The following is a 19,791-nucleotide window of genomic DNA, read 5'->3' on the forward strand; positions in this document are numbered from 1 at the left end:
CTTGTTGAGGCTTTTGTTGATCATTCCATGAGAAATTTGGATGATTTCTCCATGATGAATTGTAGGTGTTTCCATAAGATTCACCTAAGTAATTTACCTCTGCTATTGCAGGGTTATCAGGATCATAAGCTTCTTCTTCAGAAGATGCCTCTTTAGTACTGTTGGATGCATTTTGCCATCCATTCAGACTTTCGGAAATCATGTTGACTTGCTGAGTCAACATTTTGTTCTGAGCCAATATGGCATTCAGAGCATCAATCTCAAGAATTCCCTTCCTCTGAGGCATCCCATTATTCACGGAATTCCTCTCATAAGTGTACATGAACTGGTTATTTACAACCATGTCAATAAGTTCTTGAGCTTCTACAGGCGTTTTCTTTAGGTGAATGGATCCACCTGCAGAATGGTCCAGTGATATCTTAGAGAACTCAGACGGACCATAATAGAATATATCCAGAATGGTCCATTCTGAAAGCATGTCAGAAGGACACCTTTTGGTCATCTGCTTGTATCTTTCCCAAGCTTCATAGAGGGATTCACCATCTTTTTGTTTGAATGTCTGAACATCCAATCTAAGCTTGCTCAGCTTTTAAGGAGGGAAGAATTTAGCCAAGAAGGCCGTGACTAGCTTATCCCAAGAGTCCAGGCTATCCTTAGGTTGTGAATCCAACCATGTTCTAGCTCTATCTCTTACAGCAAAAGGGAAAAGTATAAGCCTGTAGACTTCAGGATCTACTCCATTCGTCTTTACAGTCTCACAGATCTGCAAGAACTCTGTTAAAAACTGATAGGGATCTTCTGATGGAAGTCCATGAAACTTGCAATTTTGTTGCATTAGAGCAACTAGTTGAGGTTTCAACTCAAAATTATTTGCCCCAATGGTGGGGATTGAGATGCTTCTTCCAACAAACTTGGAAGTAGGACCAAGCATCCTCCTTGCATTATTGCTGGTGGGTTCGGCTGCCATCTCTTTTTCTTGTTCAAAAATTTCAGTAAGGTTGTCTCTGGATTGTTGTAATTTAGCTTCTCTTAGTTTCCTCTTCAGAGTCCTTTCAGGTTCTGGATCAGCTTCAACAAGAATACCTTTTTCCTTGTTCTTGCTCATATGAAAGAGAAGAGAACAGAAAAAGAAGAGGAATCCTCTATGTCACAGTAAAGAGGTTCCTTATTTTTAGTAGAAGAAAAAAGAGAATAAAGAAAGGAGAATCCAATCAGAAGGGTGAGGATAGGGGCAGTGATTTGAGATGAAGAGAAGTGAAGAGAGGTGTTAATAAATGAATAAATAAATAGGAAAAGATGAGAGAGGGATAAATTTTTGAAATTAAATTTTGAAAAGGAGTTAAATGATTTTCGAAAATAAAGATAAGAAATAAAATTAAAATTAAAAATTGAAACAATTAATTAATTTAAGAATAATTTTGCAAAAGGGGGAGATATTTTTGAAAATTAGAGAGGGGGAAGTAGTTAAGTTGTTTTGAAAAAGATAAGAAACAAACAAAAAGTTAGTGAGTTAGTTGAAAAAGATTTGAAAATCAAATTTGAAAAAAATAAGAAGATAAGAAGATAAGAAGTTAGAAAAGATATTTTAAAATCAAATTTTTGAAAAAAAGATAAAATTTTGAAAAAGATATGATAAAAAGATATGATTAAAAAGATATGGTTGGAAAAGATTTAATTTTTAAATTAAAATTAATTACTTAACTAACAAGAAACTAAAAGATAAGATTCTAGAATTTAAAGATTGAACCTTTCTTAACAAGAAAGTAACAAACTTCAAATTTTTGAATCAATCATATTAATTGTTAGCATAATTTTCGAAAATAAAGATAAAACTAAGAAAAAAATTTTTGAAAAATATTTTAAAAAAATTACATTTTCGAAAATTAAATAAAAAAGGAAAAAGATTTGATTGTTGAAAAAGTTTTAATAAGATAAGAATTTTAAAATTTGAAAATTTGACTTGACTTACAAAAAACAACTAATTTTAAAAATTTTTGACTAAGTCAACCCAAATTTTCGAGAGAAAAAAGGAAAAGATATTTTTTATTTTTGAATTTTTTTTAATTATGAGAGAGAAAAACATAAAAAATGACTCACAACGTGAAAATTATGAATCAAAACACATGATGCATGCAAGAACACTGTGAATGTCAAGATGAACACCAAGAACACTTTGAAGATCATGATGAACATCAAGAACATATTTTTAAAAAAAATTTTATGCAAAGAAAACATGCAAGACACCAAACTTAGAAATATTTAATGCATGGATAATATGAATGCAAAAATGCACATGAAAAATAATAAAAGACACAAAACAAGAAAACATCAAGATCAAACAAGAAGACTTACCAAGAACAACTTGAAGATCATGAAGAACACTATGAATACATGAATTTTCGAAAAATGCAAGAAAATTTTTTAAAGCATGCAATTGACACCAAACTTAAAATTTGACTCAAGACTTAAATAAAAAGCACAAAATATTTTTGGTTTTTTTTTTATTTTATGGTTTTTTTATCTTCTTTTAATTTTTTGAAAAACATATAGGAAAAAATAATATAAGGAATTCAAAATTTTTAATAAGAATTCCAGGAATCTTTCAATGTTAGCCTAAAGCCCCAATCCAAGGGTTGGGCATGGCTTAATAGCCAGCCAGCTTTAGGATATAAATCAGTCATACAACAGCTGATATTTCAATTAACTTGCCTCTATGCTGATGGTTGGAAGCCTCAATCCAAAAGAATTTGGATATGGCTTTACAGCCAGCCAGGCTTCAACATGCTTCATGAAACACTAGAATTCATTCTTAAAAATTTAGAATAATTTTCAAAAACAGATGAGAAATATATTTTTTTTTCGAAAAAAAGGGATAAATTTTTAAAAAAAAATATTTTTGAAAACTTTTTTGAAAAGAAAATAAAAAAGAAAATTACCTAATCTGAGCAACAAGACGAACCGTCAGTTGTCCATACTCAAACAATCCCCGGCAACGGTGCCAAAAACTTGGTCCACGAAATTGTGATCATCAACAATGGCGCCAAAAACTTGTTAGCGCTCTCAAACGTGAATCAAACTTAGTCACAACTCCACACAACTAACCAGCAACTGCATTGAGTCGTCCAAGTAATAAACCTTACGTGAGTAAGGGTCGATCCCACGGAGATTGTTGGTATGAAGCAAGCTATGGTCATCTTGTAAATCTCATTCAGGCGGATAATAATTGATTATTGGGTTTTCGAATAATAATAAATAATAAACATAAAATAAAGATAGAGTTACTCATGTAATTCAATGGTGGAAATTTCAGACAAGTGTATGGAGATGCTGTGTTCCTTCTGAATCTCTGCTTTCCTACTGCTTTCATCCAATCCTTCTTACTCCTTTCCATGGAAAGCTGTATGTAGGGCATCACCGTTGTCAATGGCTACATCCCATCCTCTCAGTGAAAATGGTCCAAATGCTCTGTCACAGCACGGCTAATCATCTGTTGGTTCTCGATCATGTTGGAATATAATCCCTTGATTCTTTTGCGTTTGTCATCACGCCCAACAATCGCGAGTTTGAAGCTCGTCACAATCATTCAATCCCGGAATCCTACTCGAAATACCACAGACAAGGTTAGACTTTCCGGATTCCCATGAATGCTGCCATCAATTCTAGCTTATACTACGAAGATTCTGATTAAGGAATCCAAGAGATATGCGCCCAGTCTAAGGTAGAACGGAAGTGGTTGTCAGTCACGCGTTCATAGGTGAGAATGATGATGAGTGTCACGGATCATCACATTCATCATGTTGAAGTGCAACGAATATCTTAGAATAAGAACAAGCGGAATTGAATAAAAAATGGTAGTAATTGCATTAAAACTTGAGGTACAGCAGAGCTCTACACCCTTAATCTATGGTGTGTAGAAACTCTACCGTTGAAAATACATAAGTAATGAAGGTTCAGGCATGGCCGAATGGCCAGCCCCCAAAACGTGATCAATAGTCTCCTCAGATGAATAATAAAATAAAACTGAGACCAAAGATGTCTAATACAATAGTAAAAAGTCCTATTTATACTAGACTAGCTACTAGGGTTTACAAAAGTAAATAATTGATGCAGAAATCCACTTCCGGGGCCCACTTGGTGTGTGCTTGGGCTGAGCTTGATCTTTACACGAGCTGAGACTTATCTTGGAGTTGAACGCCAAGTTGTAACGTGTTTTTGGCATTCAACTCTAGTTCGTGACGTGTTTCTGGCATTTGACTCCAGAATGCAGCATGGAACTGGCGTTGAGCGCCAGTTTACGTCATCTAATCACGAATAAAGTATGGACTATTATATATTTCCGAAAAGCTCTGGATGTCTAATTTCCAACGCCATTGAGAGCGCGCCATTTGAAGGTCTGTAACTCCAGAAAATCCATTTTGAGTGCAGGGAGGTCAGAATCCAACAGCATCAGCAGTCCTTTGTCAGCCTTTTATCAGAGTTTTGCTCAAGTCCCTCAATTTCAGCCAGAAATTACCTGAAATCACAGAAAAACACACAAACTCATAGTAAAGTCCAGAAATTTGAATTTAGCATAAAAACTAATGAAAACATCCCTAAAAGTAGCTAGATCCTACTAAATACTACCTAAAAACAATGCCAAAAAGCGTATAAATTATTCGCTCATCACTAATCAAACATAAACCACCACTAATTCTTATTCTAGTTTCTACCACATTGGACTTTTACAGCTTCTGTTTCAACCTTTTCTTTTATTTATGCAAAGGGGGCACAAGACATACATTTAAGCAGATGAAAATGAAGTAGACACTTAGACTAGAACGCTTAATTGAAAATTAAAGAGAGTAAACAACAGAATTCAAACTACTTAAACAAATCAGCAGGGGTTCATTGAAACTTCCAATTTAAGTACATTAAATAAGTGGGAATTAAGTAACAATACAACCTCTTGGTGGTGTCTTCTAGCTCTCCCTTTGTCTTCATCATCCGTAGCTGTTGTATATTTCTTTGTGTCCTTTGATGATGATGCATAGTTCTTCCAAGAGATTGATTGAATTCCTGCAAAGTTATTGAAAGTTGCTTGTTTCCCAAGCACTTGAGGGGGTGGTTAGCATGCATGAATGGTTGTAGGCTTCTGAACTTACTTTGGTGTGTTAACACCAAACTTAGTTCCTTGCCACTGTTTGTTATGCATCAGATACATGAAACCTTGTGCTTTTATTAAAGAAAACAGACTATGAACTAGAAAAAAAAACTATGAACTAAAAACTAAACACATGTTAAGTGATTTCTCTGATTGTTTGGAGCTGGTGACTGATCATGCTGAAGGTTAAAATGTGTTTTTAATGAAATCTTTGGTGGAACACCAAACTTAGCATCCTACATTTACCCTTGAATTATTTTGGTGTGTAACACCAAACTTAGCTCCTTGCAATACAGATAAATATACTTTAACCCATTTATTGAAATAGCTAGGAAAAGAAAACTACTTTTGGTTGGGTTGCCTCCCAACAAGCGCTCTTTTAATGTCAGTAGCTTGACATTGGTTCTCTGTTAAGGTGGCTGATGGTCATAGTGCCTCAGCTTGTCCCCTCTCACTGTGAGCCTTTTTCCTGTGTTTTGATGACCAATCTCTATGTGCTCCAACGAGAGTATTTTATTGACAGTGTAGTAATCATCAGACTGTGGAGATGTATCCCTCTGTTGGTAAATCCGCTTCACTTTGTCTTCTTCTGAGAATTCTTTAGTTGGGATTTTCTTGTTTCTCCACCCTTTTGGAACCTTTTTCCTGCTCTTCTTCCCTTTCTTTGGTGACCCTTCTTTCTCGGTAGCAAGCTTTTTGTCAGGGGCTTTCTCTTAGTAGTCAAACTTATAACTTCTTTTTGCAATCCTTCCTCAGCTTTCTTATCCTCATTACTCTTTTGTTTTTCTTCAATGTCTTTCTTCTGCACCAAGGGTGAGCTAATGAGTGATTCCTTGGGCTTTTCCTTCTAGTTTGAGTTTTCCTCTTCAATCCTTATGCACCCTTTCTTTTCAGTCGGATGTTCCATCTCCTTAAAGACATTTAGAATGATGTGCTCATCATGTGCCCTCAAGGTCATTTCTTCTTTCTCCACATCAATGATAGCTCTTGCTGTGGCTAAGAAAGGTCTTTCCAATATTACAGAATTACTTCCCTCTTCATCTAGATCCAGAATCATAAAATCTGCTGGAAATATGAACTTTTCCACCTTGACTAGGAGATTCTCTACCATTCCATTGAGAATTACCATTGATCTATCAGCAAGTTGCAAGGACATCCTTGTAGGTTTCACTTTTTCTATAGACAACCTTCTCATCATGGAAAGAGGCATCAAGTTGATGCTCTACCCTAGATCACACAAGGCCTTATCAATGGATATGTTACCAATGGTGCATGGTAAAAAAAACTCCCGGGATCCTTGAGTTTTAGTGGTAAACCTTTCTGAATTATAGCACTACACTCCTGAGTTAGGATTACTGTTTCTTTTTCTTTCCAGCTTCTCTTCTTGTTGATGATTTCCTTGAGAAATTTTGCATATAAGGGCATTTATTCCAATGCCTCAGCAAGGGGAAGGTTGATTTCCAGCTTCTTAAAAATCTCTAGGAACTTGGAAAATTATTGGTCCTTGACGTCTTTTTGCAACCTTTGAGGGTATGGTAGAGGAGGGGGTGTAAGGCTTCACCTCCTTCTTCTGTTCTTGTGGGTTCTCTTCCATGACTTTCTTTCCCTTCCTTGAAACTAGTGACTCCTCCTCCTTCTTCTTGGGCTTCTTTTGGTCCTTCTCTTCAGCTGTTACTTCTTTCTTGCTGCTAACCTTGTCATTTTCTAGTATCCTTCCACTCCTTAGTTGAATTGCCTTGCATTCTTCTTTAGGATTGGGAATGGTGTCACTTAGGAATGCATTGGTTGGTCTTTCAGCTGTCTGCTTGGACAATTATTCAATTTGTCTCTCCAAATTTTTCAATGAGGCCTCATGATTCTTGTTGGCCAGTTCTTGGTGTTTTATCATTTTCTCCATCATCATCTCCAGGTTAGAGATTCTTTGGGCTTCTTGTGGAGGTTGTGGTTGAGTGTGAGATGTAAATGGTGGGTGAAAGTTATTATGGTGAGCTAAGGGGTTATTTGGTGGATAGTAGGTGGATGAAGGGTTATTGTTTTGGGATTTTCTGTATTGATTTTGGTTAGTGTTTTGATCATTTTGGTGGTTTGTGCTACGAGAGTTGTTTTGGTTAGAGTTTCTTTGCCATGAGTGTTGGTTCTCTCCCCACTTCAGATTGGGGTGATTCCTCCATGATGAATTATAAGTGTCTCCACGGAACTTGATGAGTGGATAATTTATACGCTTTTTGGCATTATTTTCAGTAGGTTTTTAGTATATTTTAGTTAGTTTTTATTACATTTTTATTAGTTTTTAGTTAAAATTCACTTTTCTGGGCTTTACTATGAGTTTGTGTGTTTTTCTGTGATTTTAGGTATTTTCTAGCTGAAATTGAGGGATCTGAGCAAAAATCTGATTCAGAGGCTAAAAGGATTGCAGATGCTGTTGGATTCTAACCTCCCTGCACTCAAAGTGGATTTTCTGGAGCTACAGAAGCTCAATTGGCGCGTTCTCAACGGCGTTGGAAAGTAGACATCCTGGGCTTTCCAGCAATGTATAATAGTTCATACTTTGCCCGAGATTTGATGGCCCAAACCGGCGTTGCAAATCAGCTTCAGAATTCCCAGCGTTTAACGCTGGAACTGGCATAAAAATTGGAGTTAAACGCCCAAACTGGCACAAAAGCTGGCGTTTAACTCCAAGAAGAGTCTCTACACGAAAATGCTTCAATGCTCAGCCCAAGCACACACCAAGTGGGCCCGGAAGTGAATTTTTCTATCATTTACTCATTTCTGTAAACCCTAGGTTACTAGTTCACTATTAATAGGATCTTTTGACATTGTATCTGGACCTCATGACACTTTACACGTTTCTCATTGTATCTTCTACAGCATGAGTCTCTAAACCCCATGGTTAGGGGTGAGGAGCTCTGTTGTGTCTTGATGGATTAATGCAATTACTACTGTTTTTCATTCAATCATGCTTGCTTCCGTTCTAAGATATCACTTGTTCTTAAACCTGATGAATGTGATGATCCGTGACACTCATCATCATTCTCAACTATGAACGCGTGCCTGACAACCACCTCCGTTCTACCTTAGATTGAGTAGATATCTCTTGGATTCCTTAATCGGAATCTTCGTGCTAAAAGCAAGAATTGATGGCGGCATTCAAGAGAATCCAGAAGGTCTAAACCTTGTCTGTGGTATTCTGAGTAGGATTCAAGGATTGAATGACTGTGACGAGCTTCAAACTCCTGAGGGATGGGCGTTAGTGACAGACGCAAAAGAATCACTGGATTCTATTCCAACCTGATTGAGAATCGACAGATGATTAGCCGTGCTGTGACAGAGCGGGTTGAACATTTTCACTGAGAGGATGGGAGGTAGCCATTGACAACAGTGAAACCCTACATACAGCCTGCCATGGAAGGAGCCTTGCGTGTTTGAAGAAGAAGACAGTAGGAAAGCAGAGATTCAGAAGATAGAGCATCTCCAAAACCTCAACCTGTTCCCCATTACTGCAAAACAAGTACTTATTTCATGTTCTTTTACTTTTTACAATCAATCCTGATAATTATTGATATCCTGACTAAGAGTTACAAGATAACCATAGCTTGCTTCAAGCCGACAATCTCCGTGGGATCGACCCTTACTCACGTAAGGTATTACTTGGACGACCCAGTGCACTTGCTGGTTAGTTGTGCGGGATTGCAAAAGTGTGATTGCAATTTCGTGCACCAAGTTTTTGGCGCCGTTGCCGGGGATTGTTCGAGTTTGGACAACTAACGGTTTATTTTGTTGCTTAGATTAGGACTGTTTTATTTTGTTGGTTTAGAGTATTTTATTTGAGTATAATTTCATATTTTAAGTTTGGTGTCAATTGCATGCTTTTGTTTTTCTTTTAATTTTTCGAAATTACTTGTTCTTAGTCCCTTTTTGATCTTTTAAAAATTCTAAGTTTGGTGTCTTCTTTGTGTTTTTCTTTAGGTTTTCGAAAATTCATGTTTGATTTTCTGTAAAGTTTTAAGTTTGGTGTCTCTTTGTTGTTTTTATCTTTCCTCTTTTCAAAAAAAATATATATACATATATATCTTGATTACTATTCACATCAATTCGCTTTTCTCCATCATGGACATAAGTGGGAATGAACAGTCCAAAAGAACTATGGGGTCATATGCTAACCCCATTACAGCTGCATATGGGAGTAGCATCTGTATACCTCCCATCAAAGCAAGCAGCTTTGAGCTAAACCCTCAACTCATTATCATGGTGCAGCAAAATTGCCAGTATTCCGGTCTTCCACAGGAAGAACCTACTGAGTTTCTGGCACAATTCTTACAACTTGCTGACACAGTACGTGATAAAGAGGTGGATCAGGATGTCTACAGATTATTACTGTTTCCATTTGCTGTAAAAGATCAAGCTAAGAGGTGGTTAAATAACCAACCTACAGCAAGCATAAAGACATGGAAACAGTTATCAGACAAATTCCTGAATCAATTTTACCCTCCAAAAAGGATGACACAGCTAAGGCTGGACATCCAAGGCTTTAAACAAGAGGATAATGAATCCCTTTATAATGCCTGGGAGAGGTATAGAGGTATGCTAAGAAAATGCCCCTCTGAAATATTTTCAGAGTGGGTACAGTTAGACATCTTCTACTATGGGCTTACAGAAAAAGCTCAGATGTCTCTAGACTACTCAGCTGGTGGATCTATACATATGAGGAGGCTCAAGAGCTTATAAATACTGTTGCTAGAAATCAACATTTGTACTCTAGCAATGAGTCCTCTACACAAGAAGAAGTTATGGCATTAGCCACTGATCCTAATCCTCAAGAACAGATGGTTGAGCTTAATCAACAATTACACCTAATGACAAAACAGTTAGCAGAATTTAAAGAGATGCTCCAAGAGACTAAAATTGCTAACAAGAACATAGAATCACAGTTGAATCAGGCAAAACAGCAGCTATCTAAACAGATAACAGAAGAATGCCAAGCATTTCAACTGAGGAGTGGGAAGACATTGAATAACACTGCTCAAAGTAGCAAAAAGTCAATAAAGGAACAATTGACAGAGGATAGCCAAACCACTATTCAAAATCCCTCTGAGGACAGTAAGAGCCCAGAGAGGAATACTATTGGCGTTCAAACGCCAGAAAAAGGGGGAAAGCTGGCGTTAAACGCCCATTCCCTGCCCAGTTCTGGCGTTCAAACGCCAGAAAAGGGGGAAAAGTTGGCGTTAAACGCCCATTTTCCACCCAATCCTGGCGTTCAAACGCCAAAGGGGAACCAGACACCTGAGAGTGCTGATAGTAACCCCTCTAAAAAGGCTTCTCCAACCACTTCTGTAAGGAATAAACTTACAGCAACCAATGTTGAAGAATATAAAGCCAAGATGCCTTATCCTCAGAAACTCCGCCAAGCGGAATAGGATAAGCAATTTGCCCGCTTTGCAAACTATCTAAGGACTCTTGAAATAAAGATTCCGTTTGCGGAGGCACTTGAGCAAATACCTTCTTATGCTAAATTCATGAAGGAGATCTTAAGCCATAAGAAGGATTGGAGAGAAACTGAAAAATTATTTCTCACTGAAGAATGCAGTGCAGTCATTCTGAAAAGCTTACCAGAAAAGCTTCAAGATCCAAGAAGTTTTATGATACCATGCACATTAGAAGGTGCTTGCACCAAGACAGCCCTGTGTGACCTTGGAGCAAGCATCAATCTAATACCTGCATCCACTATCAGAAAGCTTGGGTTGACTGAAGAAGTCAAACCAACCCGGATATGCCTCCAACTTGCTAATGGCTCCATTAAATATCCATCAGGCATAATTGAGGACATGATTGTCAAGGTTGGGCCATTTGCCTTTCCAACTGACTTTGTAGTGCTGGAAATGGAGGAGCACAAGAGTGCAACTCTCATTCTAGGAAGACCTTTCCTAGCAACTGGACGAACTCTCATTGATGTACAAAAAGGGGAAGTAACCCTGAGAGTCAATGAGGATGAGTTCAAGTTGAATGCTGTAAAAGCTATGCAGCATCCAGACACATCAAATGACTGCATGGGCGCTGACATTATTGACTCTTTGGTGGAAGAGATCAATATGACTGAAAGTCTAGAATCAGAGCTTGAGGACATCTTCAAGGATGCTCAGCCTGATTAGGAAGAACCAGAGGAAACAAAAGAATTTTTGAAAATTCCTCAGGAGGAGGATAAGCCTCCCAAACCTGAACTCAAACCACTACCGCCATCCCTGAAGTATGTATTTCTGGGAGAGGGTGACACTTTTCCAGTGATTATAAGCTCTGCTTTAAATCTACAGGAAGAGGAAGCACTGATTCAAGTGCTAAGGACACACAAGACAGCTCTTGGGTAGTCCATAAGTGATCTTAAGGGCATTAGCCCAGCAAGATGCATGCACAAGATCCTATTGGAGGATAATGCCAAACCAGTGGTCCAACCACAAAGGCGGCTAAATCCAGCCATGAAGGAGGTGGTGCAGAAGGAGGTCACTAAATTACTAGAGGCTGGGATTATTTATCCTATTTCTGATAGCCCCTGGGTGAGCCCTGTCCAAGTTGTCCCCAAGAAGGGAGGCATGACAGTAGTTCATAATGAAAAAAATGAACTGGTTCCTACAAGAACAGTCACAGGGTGGCGCAGGTGTATTGACTACAGAAGGCTCAATACAGCCACCAGAAAGGATCATTTTCCTTTGCCATTCATAGACCAAATGCTAGAAAGACTAGCTGGTCATGATTATTATTGCTTTTTGGATGGCTATTCAGGCTACAACCAAATTGCAGTAGATCCTCAGGACCAAGAGAAAACAGCATTCACTTGCCCTTCTGGCGTGTTTGCCTACAGGAGAATGCCTTTTGGTCTGTGTAATGCTCCTGCAACTTTTCAGAGATGCATGTTATCCATCTTCTCTGATATGGTGGAGAAATTCTGGGAAGTCTTCATGGATGACTTCTCAGTATATGGAGACTCATTCAGCTCCTGTCTTAATCACCTAGCACTTGTCCTGAAAAGGTGCCAAGAGACTAACCTGGTTTTAAACTGGGAAAAATGTCACTTTATGGTGACTGAAGGAATTGTCCTTGGGCACAAAATTTCAAGCAAGGGAATAGAGGTGGATAAAGAAAAGGTAGAGGTAATTGAAAAATTACCACCACCTGCCAATGTTAAGGCAATCAGAAGCTTTCTGGGGCATGCAGGATTCTACAGAAGGTTTATAAAGGATTTTTCGAAAATTGCAAAACCTCTGAGCAACCTGCTAGCTGCTGACACACCATTTGTGTTTGACACACAGTGTCTGCAGGCATTTGAGACCCTGAAAGCTAAGCTGGTCACAGCACCAGTCATCTCTGCACCAGACTGGACATTGCCATTCGAACTAATGTGTGATGCCAGTGACCATGCCATTGGTGTAGTGTTGGGACAAAGGCATAACAAGCTTCTGCATGTCATTTATTATGCCAGCCGTGTTCTAAATGATGCACAGAAGAATTACACAACCACAGAAAAAGAGTTACTTGTAGTGGTCTATGCCATTGACAAGTTTAGATCCTATCTGGTAGGATCAAAGGTGATTGTGTACACTGACCATGCTGCTCTTAAGTACTTACTCACAAAGCAGGATTCAAAACACAGGCTCATAAGATGGGTGTTGCTTCTACAAGAGTTTGATATAGAAATAAGAGACAGAAAAGGGACAGAGAATCAAGTAGCTGATCATCTGTCCCAAATAGAACCAGTAGTTGGGGCGTCCCTCCCTCCTACTGAGATCTCTGAGACCTTTCCAGATGAGCAACTTTTTGCCATTCAGGAAGCTCCATGGTTTGCAGATATTGCAAATTACAAAGCTGTGAGGTTCATACCCCAGGAGTACAGCAGGGTGCAAAGAAAGAAATTGATTTCAGATGCCAAGTACTACCTGTGGGATGAGCCATACCTCTTTAAGAGATGTGCAGACGGGATAATCCGCAGATGTGTACCCAGAGAGGAAGCACAAAGAATCCTGTGGCATTGCCATAGATCACAATATGGAGGACACTTTGGAGGTGAGCGAACAGCAACCAAGGTCCTCCAATGCGGATTCTACTGGCCTACTCTCTATAGAGATGCCCGAGAGTTTGTGCGTAACTGTGACAGTTGCCAAAGAGCTGGTAACTTGCCTCATGGTTACGCCATGCCTCAGCAAGGGATCTTAGAGATTGAATTGTTTGATGTATGGGGAATTGACTTCATGGGCCCCTTCCCACCATCATACTCAAACACTTATATTCTAGTGGCAGTAGACTATGTATCTAAATGGGTGGAAGCAATTGCCACACCCAATAATGATACTAAGACCGTGCTGAAATTTCTCCAGAAACACATCTTCAGCAGGTTTGGTGTTCCCAGGGTACTAATCAGTGATGGGGGCACTCATTTCTGCAATAAACAACTGTACTCTGCTATGGTTAGGTATGGAATTAGCCACAAAGTAGCAACTCCGTATCACCCACAGACAAATGGGCAAGCTAAGGTCTCTAACAGAGAGCTCAAAAGAATCCTGGAACGGACTGTTATTGCCCGTAGAAAGGATTGGGCAAAGAGCTTGGATGATGCTCTGTGAGCATACAGAACAGCATTCAAGACTCCTATAGGAACCTCTCCATACCAACTGGTGTATGGAAAGGCCTGTCATCTGCCCGTGGAACTGGAACATAAAGCCTACTGGGCAACCAGATTCCTAAACATGGATGCTAAGTTAGCTGGTGAAAAAAGATTGCTCCAGCTAAATGAACTAGAGGAGTTCAGACTCAATGCCTTTGAAAATGCAAAAATTTATAAGGAAAAGGCAAAGAAGTGGCATGACAAGAAGTTGTCATCCAGAGTCTTTGAGCCAGGACAAAAGGTCCTGCTCTTCAACTCTAGGCTCAGATTGTACCCAGGAAAACTTAAATCCCGCTAGAGGGGTCCGTATGTGATTACAGGAGTATCACCATATGGATATGTTGAGCTTCAGGATACTGATTCTGACAAGAAATTCATTGTCAATGGACAGAGGATCAAGCATTATCTTGAAAGCAATTTTGAGCAAGAATGCTCAAAACTGAGACTTGAGTGATTTTTAGTGAAGGTCCAGCTAAAGACAATAAAGAAGCGCTTGCTGGGAGGCAACCCAGTGATTAGAAGGGTATCTGTTCTGTTTAATCAAGGTTTGATACATATTCTTAAAGGGCAATTATCAAAATTGAAGGAATTCACAAAGTTACAGAAGGATTCAGTGCAAAAAGCAGAGAAAAAGAGCTTGCTGGTGAAAAAACGCCAGTAAGGGGTACTTTGGGCGTTAAACGCCAAAATGGGCACCATTCTGGGCGTTTAACGCCAGTAAATGTGCCATTTTGGGCGTTAAACGCCAGAATGGGCACCGTTCTGGGCGTTTAACGCCATGTGTGCAGCATCTTGGGCGTTTAGCAAAACGCCCAGTGATAAAGGGATTTCTGGCTTTTAACGCCAGCCAGGATACCTGGCTGGGCGTTAAACGCCCAAATAGGCCAACAAATGGGCGTTAAACGCCAGAATAGACACCATTCTGGGCGTTTAATGCCAGAAAGGCAGGGGGAGGAGATTTTGTTCCCACTTCAAATTTTTTTCAAACTTTCTTGTTTTAATCCATATTTTTCTACATAAACACATTACAAACTCTCATCATTCACCTTCCAATTTCAAAAATTAGAATCTTCTTTAAATCTATTTCAAATCCTTTCCTAGACTCTTTCCAAAACTCAATTATCTCCTCAAATTTTTTCCATATCTTCTCAAATCTCCCCCCAATTTTCGAAAATTTCTCCTCCTCTCCTATTTAAACACGTTCGGCCACCCTCCTTCCCCACACCATTCGAATTTGCTCTCCTCTTCTCTCCCCTCTTTGCCTTCTTTTGCTTGAGGACAAGCAAACCTCTAAGTTTGGTGTGCTTTCCGTGATCACTAGGCCAAGATTTATCAAGATCATGGCTCCTAGAGGAAAACAAACCAATTCAAGAGGCAAGAAAGAGAATAATCCAAAAAATATTTGGAGTCAAGAGAAGTTCTTAACCAAAGAACATGCAGACCATTACCACAAAATAATGGGTCTGAGGTCAGTGATCCCGGAAGTCAAATTCAATCTGAAAGAAGATGAATATCCGGAGATCCAAGAGCAAATTCGAAACAGAGGATGGGAAGTTCTAACCAACCCTGAGACAAAGGTTGGAAGGAACATGGTTCAGGAATTTTACTCAAATCTGTGGCTGACAGATAAGCAGAGAACTGCTTTCCATACTTACAGAACCATGGTCAGAGGGAGAATTATTTACTTCCATCTGGACAAAATAAGAGAGGTCTTCAAATTGCCTCAACTGCAAGATGATCCTGAATCCTTTAATAGGAGGATGGTGAGAGAAGATAAAGGGTTGGATCAAGTTCTAGAGGACATATGCCTCCCTGGAACTAAGTGGATAACCAATTCAAAAGGTGTCCCAAACCAACTCAAGAGGGGAGACCTCAAACCAATTGCAAGAGGCTGGCTAGATTTTATTGGGCGTTCCATATTGCCCACTAGCAACCGTTCTGAGGTCACTATCAAGAGAGCAGTGATGATTCATTGCATTATGCTTGGAAAAGAAGTGGAGGTTCGTCATCTGATTGCTTGTGAGATCTACACAATTGTAAATAAGAATTCCACTGAAGCCAAACTGGCTTACCCAAGCTTGATCTCCTTGCTCTGTAAAGAGGCTGGGGTAAAAATGGGAGTAGATAAATTCATACCCATTGAACATCCAATCACCAAGAAGTCAATGGAAGGACAAATGCAAGACAACTCTATCAAAAAGAGGGCGCAGGAGTTCCTCCCTAAATTTTCTGAAATTAACTACTGGGCCAGCCTAGAAGCATCTATAACCAAGTTGCAAAAAACTATGGAGCAACTTAAGGAAGAACGGCAGAATCAGAACTGCATGCTCTGTAAATTGCTGAAAGAACAAGAGAAGCAGGGGCGTGAACTTCAAGAGATGAAACGCCAAAAGCTCTCCCCTCAAGTTGAGGGAGCATCCACTTCTCAAAATCAAGGTTGTTGAGTCCTAACTCTGTGATAACCTCTATCATTAGGAGCCTATTTAATTTTTTTGTTTTCTATTACTATTAGTCTTATCTTATATCTATTTTTGAGTCTTGTTCTTAATTCATGATTAATAAAATTTAAAGTTCATGTCTTAAAGTTATGAATGTCTTATGAATCCATCACCTCTCTTAAATGAAAAATGCTTTAATCACAAAAGAACAAGAAGTACAGGATTTCGAATTCATCTTTGAAACTAGTTGAATTAGTTTGATGTGGTGACAATACTTTTTGTTTTCTGAATGAATGCTTGAACAGTGCATATGTCTTTTGAATTTGTTGTTTTAAGAATGTTAAAATTGTTGGCTCTTGAAAGAATGATGGAAAGGGAGAACTGTTATTGAGGATCTGAAAAATCATCAAATTGATTCTTGAAGCAAGAAAAAGCAGTGAATACAAAAAAAACGAAAAAAAAAGAGAAGAAAAGAAGAAAAGAAAGAAATAAAGTTGTGATCCAAGGCAAAAAGAATGTGCTTAAGAACCCTGGACACCTCTAATTGGGGACTCTAGCAAAGCTGAGTCACAATCTGAAAAGGTTCACCCAAGTATGTGTCTGTGGCATGTATGTATCCGGTGGTAATACTGGAAGACAGAGTGCTTTGGGCCACAGCCAAGACTCATAAAATAGCTATGTTCAAGAATCATCATACGTAACTAGGAAAATCAATAACACTATCTGAGTTCTGAGTTCCTATGGATGCCAATCATTCTGAACTTCAAAGGATAAAGCGAGATGCCAAAACTGTTCGGAAGCAAAAAGCTACTAGTCCCGCTCATCTAGTTGGAGCTAAGTTTCTTTGATATTTTGGAGTCTATAGTATATTCTCTTCTTTTTATTCTATTTTGATTTTCAGTTGCTTGGGGACAAGCAACAATTTAAGTTTGGTGTTGTAATGAGCGGATAATTTATACGCTTTTTGGCATTATTTTCAGTAGGTTTTTAGTATATTTTAGTTAGTTTTTATTACATTTTTATTAGTTTTTAGTTAAAATTCACTTTTTTGGGCTTTACTATGAGTTTGTGTGTTTTTCTGTGATTTCATGTATTTTCTAGCTGAAATTGAGGGATCTGAGCAAAAATCTGATTCAGAGGCTAAAAGGACTGCAGATGCTGTTGGATTCTGACCTCCCTGCACTCAAAGTGCATTTTCTGGAGCTACAGAAGCCCAATTGGCGCGCTCTCAACGGCGTTGGAAAGTAGACATCCTGGGCTTTCCAACAATGTATAATAGTCCATACTTTGCCCGAGATTTGATGGCCCAAACCGGCGTTGCAAATCAGCTTCAGAATTCCCAGCGTTTAACGCTGGAACTGGCATAAAAATTGGAGTTAAACGCCCAAACTGGCACAAAAGCTGGCGTTTAACTCCAAGAAGAGTCTCTACACGAAAATGCTTTAATGCTCAGCCCAAGCACACACCAAGTGGACCCGGAAGTGGATTTTTCTGTCATTTACTCATTTCTGTAAACCCTAGGTTACTAGTTCATTATTAATAGGATCTTTTGACATTGTATCTGGACCTCATGACACTTTACACGTTTCTCATTGTATCTTCTACAGCATGAGTCTCTAAACCCCATGGTTGGGGGTGAGGAGCTCTGCTGTGTCTTGATGGATTAATGCAATTACTACTGTTTTTCATTCAATCATGCTTGCTTCCGTTCTAAGATATCACTTGTTCTTAAACCTGATGAATGTGATGATCCGTGACACTCATCATCATTCTCAACTATGAACGCGTGCCTGACAACCACCTCCGTTCTACCTTAGATTGAGTAGATATCTCTTGGATTCCTTAATCGGAATCTTCGTGGTAAAAGCTAGAATTGATGACGGCATTCAAGAGAATCCGGAAGGTCTAAACCTTGTCTGTGGTATTCTGAGTAGGATTCATGGATTGAATGACTGTGACGAGCTTCAAACTCCTGAGGGATGGGCGTTAGTGACAGACGCAAAAGAATCACTGGATTCTATTCCAACCTGATTGAGAACCGACAGATGATTAGCCGTGCTATGACAGAGCGCGTTGAACATTTTCACTGAGAGGATGGGAGGTAGCCATTGACAATGGTGAAACCCTACATACAGCTTGCCCTGGAAGGAGCCTTGCGTGTTTGAAGAAGAAGACAGTAGGAAAGCAGAGATTCAGAAGATAGAGCATCTCCAAAACCTCAACCTGTTCCCCATTACTGCAAAACAAGTACTTATTTCATGTTCTTTTACTTTTTACAATCAATCCTAATAATTATTGATCTCCTGACTAAGAGTTACAAGATAACCATAGCTTGCTTCAAGCCGACAATCTCCGTGGGATCGACCCTTACTCACGTAAGGTATTACTTGGACGACCCAGTGCACTTGCTGGTTAGTTGTGCGGGATTGCAAAAGTGTGATTGCAATTTCGTGCACCAGAACTCATTTGGTCCAGCACATTGGTTGTGCATATACTGTACTTGTTCAAGCTGCTGCTCTTCACAACTTTCTTTATTTTGTCCCCACACAACTGATGGTTGACTGGTTGTGCTCACTGCTACAAGTTGTAGTCCATCCATCCTCTTTGACATTATTTCTATTTGTTGTTAAGTTACTGATACATAATCTTATTTTGAGCCAAGATTGTGTCAACTCCTTCAAGCTCAAATACACCTCTCTTTGGAGCTGCTTGTCTTTTAGAGAAGTAGAAATACTCATTGTTGGCCACCATGTCTATAAGATCATGTGCTTCCTATGCAGTCTTCATCATTTGAAGTGATCCTCCTAAAGAATAATCCAAGGCTTTTCTTGAACTCATGGATAAACCTTCATAGAAATTTTGGAGCTCAACCCATTCGCTAAACATTCCCTCTGGACACCTTCTAATCAAAGCTTTATACCTCTCCCAGGCTTCATACAATTATTCTCCCTCTAACTGTCTGAAGGTTTGAACATCAGTTTTCAACTTAATGACTCTTTGAGGGGAGTAGAATTTGGCTAAGAATTTGCTAACCAAATCATCCCAGTTGGTGATGCTCTCTTTTGGGAAGGTTTCTAGCCAATGGGTGGCTTTGTCTCTCAGTGAGAATGGGAATAAAAGAAGCTTATAGATGTCAGAGTGGACTCCATTGGTTTTGATAGTGTCACAAATTCTTAAAAACACAGAGAGATGTTGGTTTGGATCTTCAGCAGGGCTTCCTCCATATTGGCAATTGTTCTGGACTAGAGTGATTAATTGAGGTTTGAGTTCAAAGTTATTAGCATGGACATTAGGAGTTAAGATGCTACTCCCATAATTTCTTGGGTTAGGGATGGTGTAAGAAGCTAGAACTCTCCTTTGAGGCTGACCATTATTGTTGGCCACATCCTCTGGTGGATTAGAGAGGTTACCCTCCATCTCTTGATCTTCCTCTTCTAATTCTTCTTCTCCAATCACTCCTTTCCCTCTTGCTTCTCTTCTCAACCTCAAAAATGTTCTCTCTGGTTCAGAATCAAAGGAGGTGGATGCACCTCTTCTCCCTCTTGGCATACAACACAAACAAACCA

General features: G+C 39.1%; 1 non-coding gene across 1 annotated transcript; it reads left to right on the top strand.

The window, feature by feature from the left end:
* The first annotated feature begins 472 nt into the window (after positions 1–472).
* Positions 473–580, top strand: LOC130971463 (small nucleolar RNA R71). Its single transcript, XR_009082681.1, has one exon. It is a non-coding gene; the product is annotated as a small nucleolar RNA R71 (small nucleolar RNA).
* Positions 581–19,791: the final 19,211 nt, after the last annotated feature.

The sequence above is a fragment of the Arachis stenosperma genome, chromosome 3 (assembly GCF_014773155.1).
Source record: "Arachis stenosperma cultivar V10309 chromosome 3, arast.V10309.gnm1.PFL2, whole genome shotgun sequence".
Taxonomy (NCBI): domain Eukaryota; kingdom Viridiplantae; phylum Streptophyta; class Magnoliopsida; order Fabales; family Fabaceae; genus Arachis; species Arachis stenosperma.